The sequence below is a fragment of the Hemitrygon akajei genome, chromosome 2 (assembly GCF_048418815.1).
Source record: "Hemitrygon akajei chromosome 2, sHemAka1.3, whole genome shotgun sequence".
Taxonomy (NCBI): domain Eukaryota; kingdom Metazoa; phylum Chordata; class Chondrichthyes; order Myliobatiformes; family Dasyatidae; genus Hemitrygon; species Hemitrygon akajei.
In genome coordinates, this window is record NC_133125.1 from 8,251,068 (window position 1) to 8,265,801 (window position 14,734).

The 14,734-nt window shown below is 41.8% G+C and overlaps 1 protein-coding gene across 16 annotated transcripts in view; it reads left to right on the plus strand.

Annotated features, from left to right (window-relative positions):
- Window positions 1–9,892: 9,892 nt before the first annotated feature.
- mef2cb (myocyte enhancer factor 2cb) overlaps window positions 9,893–14,734 on the plus strand; it is a 297,090-nt gene continuing 292,248 nt past the window's right edge. For 6 of the 16 annotated variants that reach the window (XM_073066928.1, XM_073066805.1, XM_073066881.1 and 3 more), the window contains exons 1-2: window positions 9,895–10,064; window positions 14,541–14,636. The gene's annotated coding sequence lies outside the window, so the exon portion shown is untranslated. Of the gene's footprint in view, window positions 10,065–13,991; window positions 14,177–14,540; window positions 14,637–14,734 lie in introns of those variants that run through there. The other 10 variants (XM_073066857.1, XM_073066897.1, XM_073066906.1 and 7 more) reach the window with 6 other exon arrangements.

The following is a 14,734-nucleotide window of genomic DNA, read 5'->3' on the forward strand; positions in this document are numbered from 1 at the left end:
TTGAATCTGTGGTGAGGAAGACAAATGCAATGTTAGCATTCATTTCAAGAGAACTAGAATATAAAAGCAAGGATATAATGTTGAAACTTTAAAATCACTGGTGAGGCCTCACTTGGGGAATTGTGAGCAGATTTGGGTCCCTTATCTTACAAAGGATGTGTTGAAACTGAAGAGGGTTAAAAGGAGGTTTATGAAAATGATTCCAAGATTGAATGACTTGTCACATGAGTGTCTGATGTCTCTGGGCCTGTATTCCCTGGAATTCCGAACAATTGAATGGTAAAAGGTCTTGATAGAGTGGATGTGAAGCAGATGTTTCCTACACTGGGAAAGCCTAAGAGCAGAGGTCACAGCCTCTGAATAGAGGAGCATCCTTTCAGAACGGAGATCAGCAGGACTTTCTTTAGCCAGAGTGTTGTGAATTCATAGAATTCTTTGTCATGCTGTGATGGCCAAGTTTTTTTATGTATATTTAAGGCAGAGGTTGGTCAGGACATGGGGGGATATGGGAAGAAAGCAGGAGATTGGGGCTGAGAGGATGCCATGATGAAATGGCAGAGCAGATCCAAGGGGCCAAGTGGCCTAATTCTGCTCTTGTATCTTATGGTCTTATTTCAGTGTTTATGAAGGAAAATAATATGGACCAAGAGATCACTGCTGAGTATATAACTACGTTAGGATGTTTAGAATTCAAGGAGGAGGAGGTGAATTATTGGGCCTCCTAATGAGTATTAAGGTGGATAAGTCCCCACGTTATTGAAAGAGGCAAAGGTGAGATTGCTGGGCCTTTAACAGTATCTTTGTCTCCTCTCTAGCCACAGGCAAGATTCTGGAGAATTGGCAAATGGCTAACGCTGTGCTTCTACTTAAGAAGAGAACAAGGAAAAATCCTAGGAACTAGGATTCATGAGACTCATGTCAGTTGCAGGGAAATTGCTGGAGAAATTTTTAGGGATTGGATATATGAGCATTGGAAACCCATGGCCTAATTAAGGACAGTCAGCATGGTCATGCCTTGCCAATGTGATTGCCTGTTTTGACAAGATGACGAGAGAGATTGATGAGGGTAGGGCAGTGGATAATGTCTACATGGATTTTAGTGAGGCATTTGAGAAAGTCCCTGATGGGAGGCTAACCCAGACGATGAAAATGCATGGGATCCATGGTGAATTGGCTGTTTGGATTCAGAACTGACGTGGCTGGAAGACAGAGGGTAGTGGTTGAAAGGACTTACTCGAGTAGGAGGTTTGTAATTAGTGGTGTTTCGTAGGGATCTGTGCTGGGACCTGTGTTGTTTGTAATGCATATAAATGACCTGGATGAAAATATAAATGGGTGGGTTAGTAAATTTGGGGATGGTACCAAGATTGGTGGAGTTTTAGATAGTGAAGTGTAGGTCAGTTGCAGATATGGGCTGAGAAATGGCAGATGGAGTTTAACCCAGATAAATGAGAGTTGTTATGCCTCTAAATGGCAAATGTTGAGCAGAGGGATCCAAGTTCACAGCTCCTTGAAAGTGGCTACACAGGTCGATAAGGTGGTTAAGAAGGTTTATGGAATGCTTGCTTCTATTAGTCAAGGTACTGAGTTCAAAAGTCAGGTTATGTTGCAACTTTATAAACTCTGGTTAGGCCACAACTGGAGTATTGTGTACAGTTCTAGTCGCCCCAATATAGGAAGGATGTTGAGGCTTTGGAGAGGTTTACCAGGGTGCTGCTTGGTTTAGAGACTAGATAAACTTGAGCTGTTTTCTCTGGAGATTCGGAGCTGAAGGGAGATCTGATTGAGGTTTACAAGATTATGAGAGGCATAGATAGAATGAACAGAAGGTATCTGTTTCCCAGGGTTGATATGTCTAATAACAGAGGCCATGGATTGAAGATGAAAGGGGATGGCTTTTTTTTACTCAAAGAGTTGTGGATGCCTGGAATGCATTGCCTTTCACGGTGGTAGAGGTAAATGCGTTAGAGGCTTTTAAGAGATGTTTGGATAGGGACATGGACGTAAGGAAGATGGAAGGAGGAGGGATTAATGTTTGGGTTTTTTTAATTTGTTTTTTAACTGTTTCAGCACAACTTTGTGGGCTGAATGGCCTGTTCCTGAGCTGTACTCTTCTATTTTCCATGTTCTATGGGCCATAGGAAAAAGGGAAGGAGGAGTGGACCCAGGGGGAGGTGATAGGTAGGTGTGAAGAGGAAAGATGCCAAAGTGAAGAAGATGGGAGGGGAGGGGAAAAAGTTGTTTACTGGAAGAAATCTAGTTCATGCCATCTGGTTGGAGGCTACCCAGAAGGAATATAAGTTGTTGCTCCTCCACCCTGAGGGTGGCCTCATCGTGGAACAAGAGGAGTCTGTGAACTGTCGGAATGGGAATGGAATCGGAATTAAAATGTTAGGCTACCAGGAAGCTCGTTTTTTGGTGGATGGAGTGGAGGTGCTCGAAGAAGCGGTCTCCCAATTCACGACCCGCCTCACTAATGTAGAGGCGGCCACAATATACATTTTAGGTTGTTTCAATGTGTTTGACAATCCAGTGTCTGCCAAAGTTTTGTGAGTGAAAATAAAACACAAAGCGAGAAGCTAGGCGTTTACAAAAACTGCATTGTTTACACATTTAAAGGACAAAGGAGACATTGTTCGGGAAGTAGTCTTCAAAATAATTCCACTGTTAGTGCTGCAACTTCCGAGTGGTAAAGGCAGAGATGAGGTCATTATGTTTGCACTAGCTGGCCACAAGTACCTCAGTACCTCAGGACTGGTAATGGCCACAGAACTTGCCTGGATATTGATGTGAAGTTTCCAATGCCATTATTTTATAATCAGAACCAAAGTACAGCCATAGCATTTCCACAGATAATGCGGTTAAATTATCATCTCACATAAAAATGGGATTGTCTGCTAAAAGATAGGTTCACAGTGAGCAAACCTTTGAAAGAAGAATCTCTTCTTGACTCATCGTTTACCGTAAGACCATAAGGCATAGGAGCAGAATTAGGCCAATCAGCCCATCAAATCTGCTCCATCATTTGGTCACTGATTTATTATCCCTTTCAATCCCATTCTCCCCATAACCTTTGACATGCAAGAACCTATCAACCTCTGCTTTAAATATGCTCAATGACTGAGACTGCATACCCACCCGTGGTACTGAATTCCCCTTCACCATTCCCCATCCTCCTCATCCCTGCAACACACTGAAAGTGCTGGAGGAACTCAGCAGGCCAGGCAGCATCTATGGAAAAGAGTACAGTCAAGGTTTCGAGGCCAAGACCCTTCAGCAGGACTGGAGAAACAAAAGATAAGTAGAGTTTAAAAATGAGGGGGGGAGGGAGGAGGAACACAAGATGATAGGTGAAATTGGGAAGGGGAGGGAATGAAGTCAAGAGCAGGAAGTTGATTGGTGAAAGAGGTACAGGGCTGGAGAAGGGGGAACCCAATCAGAAAGGACAGAAGGCTTTGGAAGATAGAAAATGGGGGAGGAGCACCAGAAGGAGGTGATGGGCAGGCAAGGAGATAAGGTGACAGAGGGAAAAGGGGATGGAGAATGGTGAAGGACATCTCCCTCCTGACACTTATTCTTACGAGTGGAACAAATGCCCCTCCCTCACTACCATTCAAGGCCCCAAACTGTCCTTCCAGGTGAGGCAACAATTCATGTGTGAGTCTATTGGGGTCATATACTGTGTCCGATGCTCACACTGTGGCCTCCTGTATATTGGTGAGATCATTTCGCTGAGCACTAAGCTCCATCCACCAGCAAAAGACATTTTAATTCCACGTCCCATTCCCATTCCACTATGTCTATCTATAGCTTCCTCTACTGTCTCGTGACGAGGCCACACTCAGGTTGGAGGAGCAAAACCTTATATTCCGTCTGGGTAGTCTCCAACCTGATGGCGTGAACATTGATTTCTCGAACTTCCGGTAATGTTCCCCACCTCTCCTTCACCATTCTCCATCCCCTTTTCCCTCTCTCACCTTATTTCCTTGCCTGCCAATCACCTCCCTCTGATGCTCCTATCCCCTTTTCTTTCTTCTATGGCCTTCTGTCCTCTCCAATTGGATTCCCCCTTCTCCAGCCCTGTATTCCTCTATCTTCCCAGCTCTTTACTCCACCCCTCCCCTTCCCGGTTTTACCTATCACCTTGTGTTTATCCCTCCCCTCTCCCCACCTTTTAACCCTACTCCTCATCTTTTTATCTCTACTCTTGCCGAAGGGTGTCGGCCCAAAACGTCGACTGTACTCTTTTTCCATAGATGCTGCCTGTCCTGCTGAGTTCCTTCAGCATTTTCTGTGTGTCGCTTGGATTTCCAGCACCTGCAGATTTTCTCGTTTCCTCCTTATTTCTGTTCTGAAGGGACATCCTTGTATTCCAAGGCTATGCCCTCTGTTTCTAGGCTACCCCACAATTGGAAACATCCTCTCAATTCTCACTCTATTTAGACCAGAGGTTCCTAACCTTTTTATGCAATGGACCGCTACTGGAACCCCAGTTGGGAACCCCTGATCTAGGCCATTCAAAATTTGATAGGTTTCAATGATATCATCGCTCATTCTTCTAAACTCCAGTGAGTATAGGCTCAGAGCTACTCATATCTTAACCCTTTCATTCCTGGGATCATTTTCCTGAACCATCCCCCCACCCCCCAGACCGTCTCTAATGCCAGCATATCCTTTCTTAGATCAGGAGCACAAAACTGCTCACAATTCTCCCTGTGCGGTCTGACCAATGCCTTATAAATCCCAGCATTACATCCTTGCTTTTTATATTCCAGCCCTCTCAAAATGAACACTAACATCAGAATCAGGTTTTACATCTCTGGCAGGTCATGAAATTTGTTGTATTGTGACAGCAGTACATTGTAATACATAATAATAAAAAAACTATAAATTATAATAAAAATATACAATATATATAATTATATATTATATTATATATGGAAGAAGTTATTCCTGAAATGTTGATCTCCTCCTCCTTGATGGTAGCAATGAGAAGAGGGCGTGTCCTGATGAGGTCTTTAATGACAGATGCCATCTTTTTGAGGCATGACCTTTTGAAGGTGTTCTCGATTCTGGGGAGGCTGGTGCCCGTGATGGAGCTGGCTGAGTTTGTAACTTCCGGCAGCTTTTTCCAATCCTGTGCAGTGGCCCCTCCACAACAGAATGCTCTCCATGATGCATCAGTAGAAATTTATGAGAATCTTTGATATCATGCCAAGTCTCCTCAGATTCCTAATGAAATATAGCCATTTTCATGCCTTCCTTGTAATTGCATCAATATGTTGAAACCAGGATAGATCTTCGGGGACTTGAAACTGCTCACTCTTCCCACTGCTGATCCCTCAATGAGGACTGGTATGTGTTCCCTTGACTTCCGCTTCCTGAAGTCCGCAATCAATTCCAACATTTGTCTTACCAATGTTAACTGCAAAGTTGTTGTTGCAACACCACTCGACCAGTTGATTTATCTTGCTCATGTACGCCTCTTCATCAACATCTGAAATTCTGCCAACAACAGTTGTGTTGTCAGATGACGTTTGAGCTTTGACCTTTCACACAGTCATGGGTGTATGAGAGCTAAGGCCACATCCTGGAGATGCACCAGTATTTATTATCAGTGAGGACGAGATGTGATTTCCGATTTTCACTGATTGTGGTCCCCCAGTGAGGAAGTCAAGGATACAGTTGCAGAGGGAGGTATAGAGGCCCAGTTTTTTTTAGCTTGTTGAATAGAGCTGAGAGTATGATTGTGTTGAATCCTGAGGTGTAATCAATAAATTGCAGCCTGATGTAGGTATTACTATTGTCCAGGTGATCCAAAGCTGAGAGGAGAGCCAGTGAGATTGCATCTGCTGTAAACCTTTTGTGGCAATAGACAAATTGCAGTGGGTCCAGATTCTTGCTTAGACAGAAGTTGATTCTGGCCATGACCAACCTCGCAAAGCATTTCATCTCACTAGGCGTGAGTGCAACTGGGTGATAGTCATTGAGGCAGATCACCCTGCTCTTCTTAGGCACTGGTGTGATTGTCACCCTTTTGTAGCAGTGGGAACCCCTGACTGCAAGAGTGAGAGCTTGGAGATATCCTTGAACACTCCTGCCAGTTGGTTGGCACAGGTTTTCAGTGGCCTAATAGGTACACCATCAGAGCTTGACACTGCATTTACCTTCTTTATCATTGACTCAACCTACTACAAACAGAAAGAAGGTACAAGAGCCCCAGGACAAACATCATCAGGTTCAGGAACTGTTACTACTCCTTAATCTTCAGGCTTTTGAACCAAAGGGGATAAATTCACTCAGCTTCACTTGCCTCATCATTGATGTGTTCCCCCAACCTATGGACTCATGTTCAAGGATTCTTCATCTTCTTGATAGTTACTGATTATTTATTTATTTATGATTATTAGTTTTTCTTACCTTTTGTATTTGCACAGTCTTTTGCACACTGGTTGTCCATCCAGTTGGTGCAGTATTTCATTGATTCTATTATGGTTATTGAATTTTTTGAATATGCCTGCAAAAAATGAAACTCAGGGTTATAAATGGTGATATATATGTACTTCAATAACGAATTAACTTTGAAACTTTGAAGTTAACTTTTCAGGGATCTTGCACAAGTACTCCCAAGCCCCTTCACACCTCCAATTTCTGATTGTTACTAATAGTTACTAATTCTATTGTTAGTGGAATGAAGACAACTTGAGGTCATTTGGTGCTGCGATGTCTTCAAACATTGCCATATTGACAAACAAAAACATAAGAATAATTATTCTTCAGGGTGAAAGTTCTCCTCAGTGTGCTGTGGCTGGAGCGGTGAAAAAACTCCATGATAATTCACAATATCACTCATTAGGTTTGAATACAGTTTCCTGGTACAGAACATTTTCAAGGTAACTTTGTTGGCTCTCATTTATAAAGAATACATGTTGTACAGTTAACAATTCAATATTATTGTTGCACTAAAGTATTCAATTATGTCTTGGACATAGAAAAAAACAAACACTTCAGCTCACATAAAATGTTGAAGGAACTCAGGCAGCCTCTATGCAAAAGAATAAATTGTCAGTGATTTGGGTCAAGACCTTTATCAGGACTGAGAAGGAGGGGGAAAGATGGCAGAATAAAAATATGGGGGGTGGGGAAGGAGGATAGCTGGAAGGTGATAGGTGAGGCAAGGTGGTTGGGAAAGGTCAAGGGCTGGAGAAGAAAGAATTGGATAGGAGAGGAGAGTGGACCATTGGAGAAATGGAAGGAGGGGGGGACCCGGGGGAAGCAATAGGCAGGTGAGAAGAAATAGAAGGTCAGAGTGGGGAATAGAGGAAGGGGAAAGGGGAAATTTGTTCACCGAAAGGAGAAATCGATATTCATGCCATCATGTTGGAGAGTACCCAGACAGGATTATAAGGTGTTGCTCCTCCATCCTGTGGGTGGCCTCATCTAGGCATAAGAGGAGGCCATAGACTGACACATTGGAATAGGAATGGGAATTAAAATCTTTGGCTACTGGGAAGTCCTGTTTGTGGCAGATGTAGTTGCAGGTAAATGTTGCCTCAGCTGAAAGGTCTGTTGGGTGTCTTGATTCATAATTGTAAATATATAGGAAGATCCAAACATGCATCATTTTCATATAATTTCTTATCACAAGTAAAATATTTACCATCATCACTCAAAACAACAAAATTGGATGTGACTTTCTAAATAGTATACATTGACATTATGTAAGTTTCATGTTTTTCAGATTTAGATTTATCAAGTGTACATGGAAACATGCGATATTTACATTGGGTGGCGGGATGGAGATGTATCTCTACCAAAGGAGGTGTGAAGGTACTCCTTCCCTCCGCTAGCCTGCAGGTCACCCTTGGGCAAGGTGTAGCACCTAATTAACTCCCCCCCACCCAATCAGGGTCACGTGAAGCCATGGGAGCAGATGGTGGATGGTCGTATGAGCAGCTGGTACATATCACAAGTCCTGGTTATGTGACCACTGCGCCAAGCAGAAATCTCTTAAGAATATTGACAATGGCTAGGGTCACCTGTCTTGTAAAGACACTTCACTGAAGAAGGCAATGACAAACCATTTCTGTAAAAAAAATTTTACCAAGAGCAATCATGATCATGAGACTATGATCGCCCACACCATACGACATGGCACATAATGATGATGTTGACATTGAAAAATACAGTGGAATGTGTCATTTACATTAACGACCAACAATCATAAGGATGGCTGGGGCAGCATGCTAGTGTCATCAAGCTTTCCAGTGCCAACAAGCAAACCCACAATGCTCAGCAGAACAACACAGAACACACCAAGCAACAAAGCAATGGCAGCAAAACCTGCCTTGTTCCTACATCTCTAGCACTCACCTGTCCATCCATGCACGTGCACAGTCTTCTAACACCAGGTCAGGCCATTTATATATATTGGTACAATATATTTGAATGCACAGCTTTCACCCTACTTCTGTATAAAATACAATCCTATAATCATACAGTCCAAACTTTAAAATGTTAGTAAACTTACAGTAAGAATTACATGTTGACTGCAGGGATATGTGTTCAGCCTACTGCTCTACTCTCTCAGCTCAAATGCCATCTATAAATGCTGACAATACAACTATTGTCAGAATCTCAGATGGTGAGAAGAGGGCATATAGGAGCAAGATATATCAGCTAGCTGAGTGGTGTCGCAGCAACGACCTTGCACTCACTGTCAGTAAGACGAACGAGCTGACTGTGGACTTCAGAAAGGGTAGAATAAGAGAACACACACCAGTCCTTATAGAGGGATCAGAAGTGGAGAGAATGAGCAATTTCACGTTCCTGGGTGTCAATATCTCTGAGGGCCTAACATGGACATATTGATGCAGCCATACAGAAGCTGCAAGGATCGAAGTAAGCTGCAGAGAATTGTAAGATTAGTCAGCTCCATCATGGGCTCTAGCCTCCATAGTATCCAAGACATCTTCAAGGAGCAGTGCCTCAAAAAGGTGGCATCCATCATTAAGGACATTCCCTCTGCTCAATGCTACCATCAGAAAGGAGGAGGTTCAGGAGTCTGAGGCATTTACTCAGCGATTCAGCAACAACTTCTTCCCCCACTGCCATCCGATTTCTGAAAAGACATTGAACCAGGAACACTACTTCACTACTTTTCATTTCTTTTTTGCTCTACTTATTTAACTATTTTATGTATATACTTACTGTAATTCACATTTTTTTCTCTCTCTATGATTATGTATTGCATTGTACTGCTGCTGCAAAGTCAACAAATTTCATGACATATGTTGGTAATATTAAACCTGAGTCTGATATTACAATACGTTGTTTGAACCTGGTTCTTCTTGGTTCATGTTAAAATTATAATTCTTTTCCTGACTCTGGTGTTGATAACTGCAGTATAGATTTCATTAAGTTTGAGGCAACAGTTAACGTTCTGAAGACAAAACTTTCTGCTTTTAAAAAATTGAATATTGTGACAGAAAAGCTTTTTTGTGCAACTAATCCAACGTAGTAAGCAATGTTACTTTCTGTCAACCTACAGATTGTAATGTATTAGCTACTATATATAGTCAGCTGCTGCAAGACCGAATAATTTTCAGTTAAAAGTAAAACATTATTTTCTGGCATATGTAAGTAATTTAATTGGCAAAAAAAAAAGATTTTTGGATAAGACTTCTGATTTCATTTTTCCATCTGAACCCTGTTCATGCTTACTTGGGCATTATTCCTATTTCTCTTGCCAGAACTGACAAAGGTCTGACTGTTAGTGATACCTTTCAGGGCTAAATTTACCCCAGAGTGACAGAGGCAGGTGGGCCTAGGGCAACCGGCCACTTGTGCAAAGCATCATGCTACTATAGGTCAACCTCGAGAGGGGAAAAAGACGCTGTCTTCAGAGTTGAAACAGATCGAAGCAAGCTCATCCCGAAGAGGGGGGGTTTCTCTTCAAAGCCAGCTGGTCTGGCTTTATGTTTAGGATTTTTTTTACCTGCACCGTTTGATCAACGGACTCTGCAGCAGGTGCTGCAGAGCACAGGAAGGGAAGAAGGACCTCGGTGAGTTTTTGAAATTAAAATTAACAAAAATGTCATGTTTGCGCCCCATTACAGTATCTGGGCGTACAGTATAAACTTTACCTCAGCAGAAGGAAAACTGTCTATACTTATTCTAATAATTGAAACATTATCAACTTAAAGAAATGCAGCATATGACTAATTGTTGCATATCACAAAGTAGAGACCCTTAAGCGATGACGGTGTTGTCTGTTGCCATACATGGTGAACAAAGGAGTGTTTGAAATTAGTTAAAAATACTCCTCTGCAAATCAAGGGAATACAGCAGACAGGACAAAATGAGGAATATGTTGCTTTAAGTCAAAGAATTTACATTAACTTTCTAGTTCCATGCAAAACCTTGGAAAAATCAACTTCCATATTGTATGAACAATTATTGGTAATTCTGTTTTCTTTTGAAGTATCTGCGTAAATATCTGCTTTTTAAAAAAATTATTGTGTATTGTAATGTATTGCTGCTGCATAACAACAAATTTCACGACATATGCTGGTGATATTAAACCTGATTCTGGTTCTGATTCCGGTAATATTGGAAAAGTTGGTAAGGATGTAGGTAGAACCATTTTGGATATTAAGCCACCTTGATAAAGTATTTGATTAAAAAAAAACTTACAGGTTTTATAAAATCAATAAGTATTGTAATGGCTACAACTGATCTTCATCACTCTGTTAAGCTATAAAGGAAAATAACTAATAATATAAATATCTGGCATATATACCACAATTAATTATGCACACCTCTATCAAATATAATTTCTGTAAATGCAATCTTTAAGTTAATACAAAATCAGTTCCAGCAGATACAAAGAGTAGGTATGTCCAGACATTGATATTAATCTGTCTTGAGTAAATGTAACAGCTGGTTAAAGTGAGCAGATGGTTTAGGCTGGACGTTGAAAACTTAATTTATTAAATTACCTTTCTCTTTCATTGCTACTGTGTATCAGAGTAATTTCCATAGATTAAATGGAAAAAGTTAAGATATCGCCAGTGACAGACTTATATCAAATGGATTTCCAAAATTCCAAAAAACTGGCTGACATACTCTTGACTTTGACATACAGCTGTCCTCTAGCTCATACTTCTCCAGTAGACTCTAGACTGCAGCAACGCCCGTCTCTGTAGAATTACTGCAGATAAGACATGGATACTTCAGTGAGGTATTTTGCACTCTTGACAGCTGACTACTGCAATAGTTGAAAATGAGTGGAAACCAGGGTCAGAAAATAAAATTGAAAAGTAATGTTTTAACCTTGATGAGCGTTAAACTCCACAATCTCTCTTCAAACAGAGCTTTTAATATTGTGTTAAATATCATTATTTAAATGGGATAAATAAAATCCATCAAAATGAGATCAAGGTGGCTTGGAAACTTCCCTTTGCCAATCCACAAATGTAACATCATAAGTACAATGATCAGTAAACAAGTTTATAAGCCTATTTGATTTCTGGCACACATATATTCTCTTTACGTGATCACGCAATTCAGAATGATCAAATTATAAAATAATGCCCTTTTTCATTTGTATCAGAATCAAATAATGTAGTGCAGGATTGAGATTGGGAAATCTGATTATGTTTATCCTCGGGAAAAGAGGTTGGATTTGCTAAAAACAGTTCACCAATTATGGCAAAATTTCCCTAATTTAAGATTGTTTCTTCAATCTAATTCTTCAGTGTAAAGGAAAGTGAAAAGATATGCAATTAACAAACAATCAATTCTATTCCTTTGGCGAAGATCAGGGACCGCGTATATCTGAGACCAAGGTAATTTGTCCACATGGAAAAAGGGTGTGCTAGTGGAGGATATAACTCAACACGGTGGAAAACCTCTCTGAATGTTGTGCAGCTTATATATACCTTTTCATTTACTTAGAGTAAGGCTGTGGTGATCAGTGTGTGGCATTTGCCAGGTCTTGTGAAATGTATTTTGTAAAGTGAGTGCAAATGGCCTTTAGTTTGGTTATGGTTGTGAAGGGTGGGTCCTTCCATTTGGTCTGCCTTCAGCCCTTTCTAATTTGTTTCTCAGCTCAGTAGTTTGTCCATTTGATGCACCACGAAACAGGGTTGCTATTTTGTTGGGATGCATTAAAGGCAATTTCATTAAGTTATATAAACGTCACAACAATAGCAACTTTAAAACTACGTATTGTCTCCTGGAGTAAGTTATTTAATACCGCAGCGCAAATGATCAACAGCCCCCTCCGCAGTTCATCGACAACCACTCCCCCTTCAGTTAATTTCAGGCAAATTTCACATAAGACTTCATTTACTCGTCTGTCAAAAGCTTATTAGTGATAAGAAACGTATACCGACTCCAAAAGGCACGTGGGAGAATTATTTTCCGAGCGGTATATACCTATTTAAATATTCCCATAAACCACCCCAGTTTTTATTTCTACTACTGTATGGAACTGAGGTGCTGAGCATTGGGGGGAGGGAGGGTGTGTGTGGGGGTGGAGGGGGAAAATTATCTGCTTTCTTGCAATCGAGGCAAAGGTTTTCTTTCGATTTAAAATTTATGAGTTCGTGGCCCCGATCATTCCATTAAGCGTGCTCCTTCATGTATAACAAAACCAACGTGCAAATTGGTTGCATAAAGAGACTGAAAGAGCAATGTTTTACAGTGAGGTATTTAAAGTGGGTTATCAGATAACGTGATTGATGGCTTCACGTAGGATCAGTTACCCTATGATCGTTCAGTACATTGAACGGCAATGTATTTACTAATTTTTTTTAACATTGGGGCGCAATAGCACTCTTCTAAAATGAAAATGTCTATAAACTAGATCATAACAGCCACGCACGTTTAATTTAAAATGCCAAGTCCATTCAAAGAAATCCAATTCAGATTTTTCACATATATATAAACCGTCCAGTGAAAAGCATCCGGTTAACGAGGACGCCAAATATCCACAATTTTATCGTTAGCATTTAATTACATCACTAGAAATGTTTTTATTGATATGCGTATTGATTATAAAAGAGAATTATAATCTTTGCTAATATTTAATATATAGAAATTGTTGATAATAGCTATTCGCTTCGTATGCCAACGTCCTTTGGCATGCAAACTCCTTTGATCGGCTGGAAGGCCTTGCTGCACAACTTTCAGGTCCTTGCACAGATATTATTACTAACAGTTAGTTGCGATTGATAACCCAAGATGTATGGACTGAATTCGCCGCTTACGCCACAAGCATTGCAGCAGCGGCGCCCGTCCCCGGGCAGAACTCTGGCTGATTGACAGCTCCGCGCCCGTGACGTCAGCAGAGTGGCTGGAGGTTCTGAAATCCGGGCACTGGATTCAGCCAGAGGATGGGAGGAGGTGTGTGTGTGTGTGTGTGGGGGGGGGGGGGGGGGTATTGAAATTATGCTAACATTTGCTAAAGTTTACAACGGTGCAGGTGGCTGAAAAGCACTTGTAGCAACATTTTCAAATACATTCCCATCCCTTCAGAAATCAACACACATCCTGCGCTCTGAACAACTCTCCACTCAAAGCGTTGGTTTACCGTGCATAATTGTTTACTATTAATAAATAAAATAAAATTCCACCCTCTCCCCCCCCACCTCTATTCCCCTCCTTTCCCGGTCCGGTTCCCGAACGCAGAGAGCCGCCAGCTCTCAGGAACTCCTTTCTTAAGCAGGGGTAGCGCGGAGGAGAAACTCTGTCCCCTGGTAGAGAGGCGACCGCCGCCGCGCATGTGAGTGAAGAGAGATCTGGTCTGTATCCGTGCGCGGGCGCGACACCTTCCCCGGCCCGCGGCGCCTGGTGCATGTGCGCGCGCGCGTGTGACGTGGGCCCGGCCTCGCGAGCGCGCGCGGCCCCGACCCCGCCCCCTCGTGCCGGCGTTGTTGCTCCGCTAAATATAGAAGCAGATAGACACAGAGAGACAGGGAGACTGAGTAACCGAGCAGGGCTTTCTCTCTCTCCTCTCCTCTCCTCTCTCCAACTCACTGCGAAATGGCTCTATCCACCGCTCTCTGTAGCTCAGCTCTTTAAAGTGCTGCATCTTTTTTTTTAAAAAAAAGAGGAAAAATTAATGCATACAAATCTCAGTCCTCACAGTCGATCTGTCTTCATCTCACTGGTCAGTAACAAAATATATAGAAACTTACTTGCTGCAAATAAGACACTGCAGTACAGTTTTAATGACTATATCAGTAATTGTTTAATGTTTCAAGGTATAGAGCAAGCACTACGGCCTTTGGTTTAAATTGGCTGGCTTTTTATTCTTTTTGCCCCTAACCTCCTCCTTCAAACTTGCGCCGTGCTAACCCGAGGAGGGAATTAAATGTTTAATACTCTGTTATTGTTTCGGCCGTGCTTTTCTTTAATCTTTAATGTTCACATGGCCCGTAAACGTGTTGTTGTGTTGCTGGATGATGACGAGCTTTTGCGCCGGCTGATGTGTTGGTAACATGGTCGATTCCTGTGCTCTCGCCTTAATCCAGGGTGTCACAGAAGTTGGAGCTGTTTAAGTAACTTTAATTCGTTTTCGAGAAGGGGAAAATTGAGATTGAGGACGCAGCATCGTCGAGGCTTGTGCGGTAAGTGATTCTTTTTCTCTCTATTCCCCCCCCCCCCCATTCTTTCTGTGCGTTTACTTTTCTCTGTGTCAGGTTCTGTTTTGACATGTGTGAAAGTA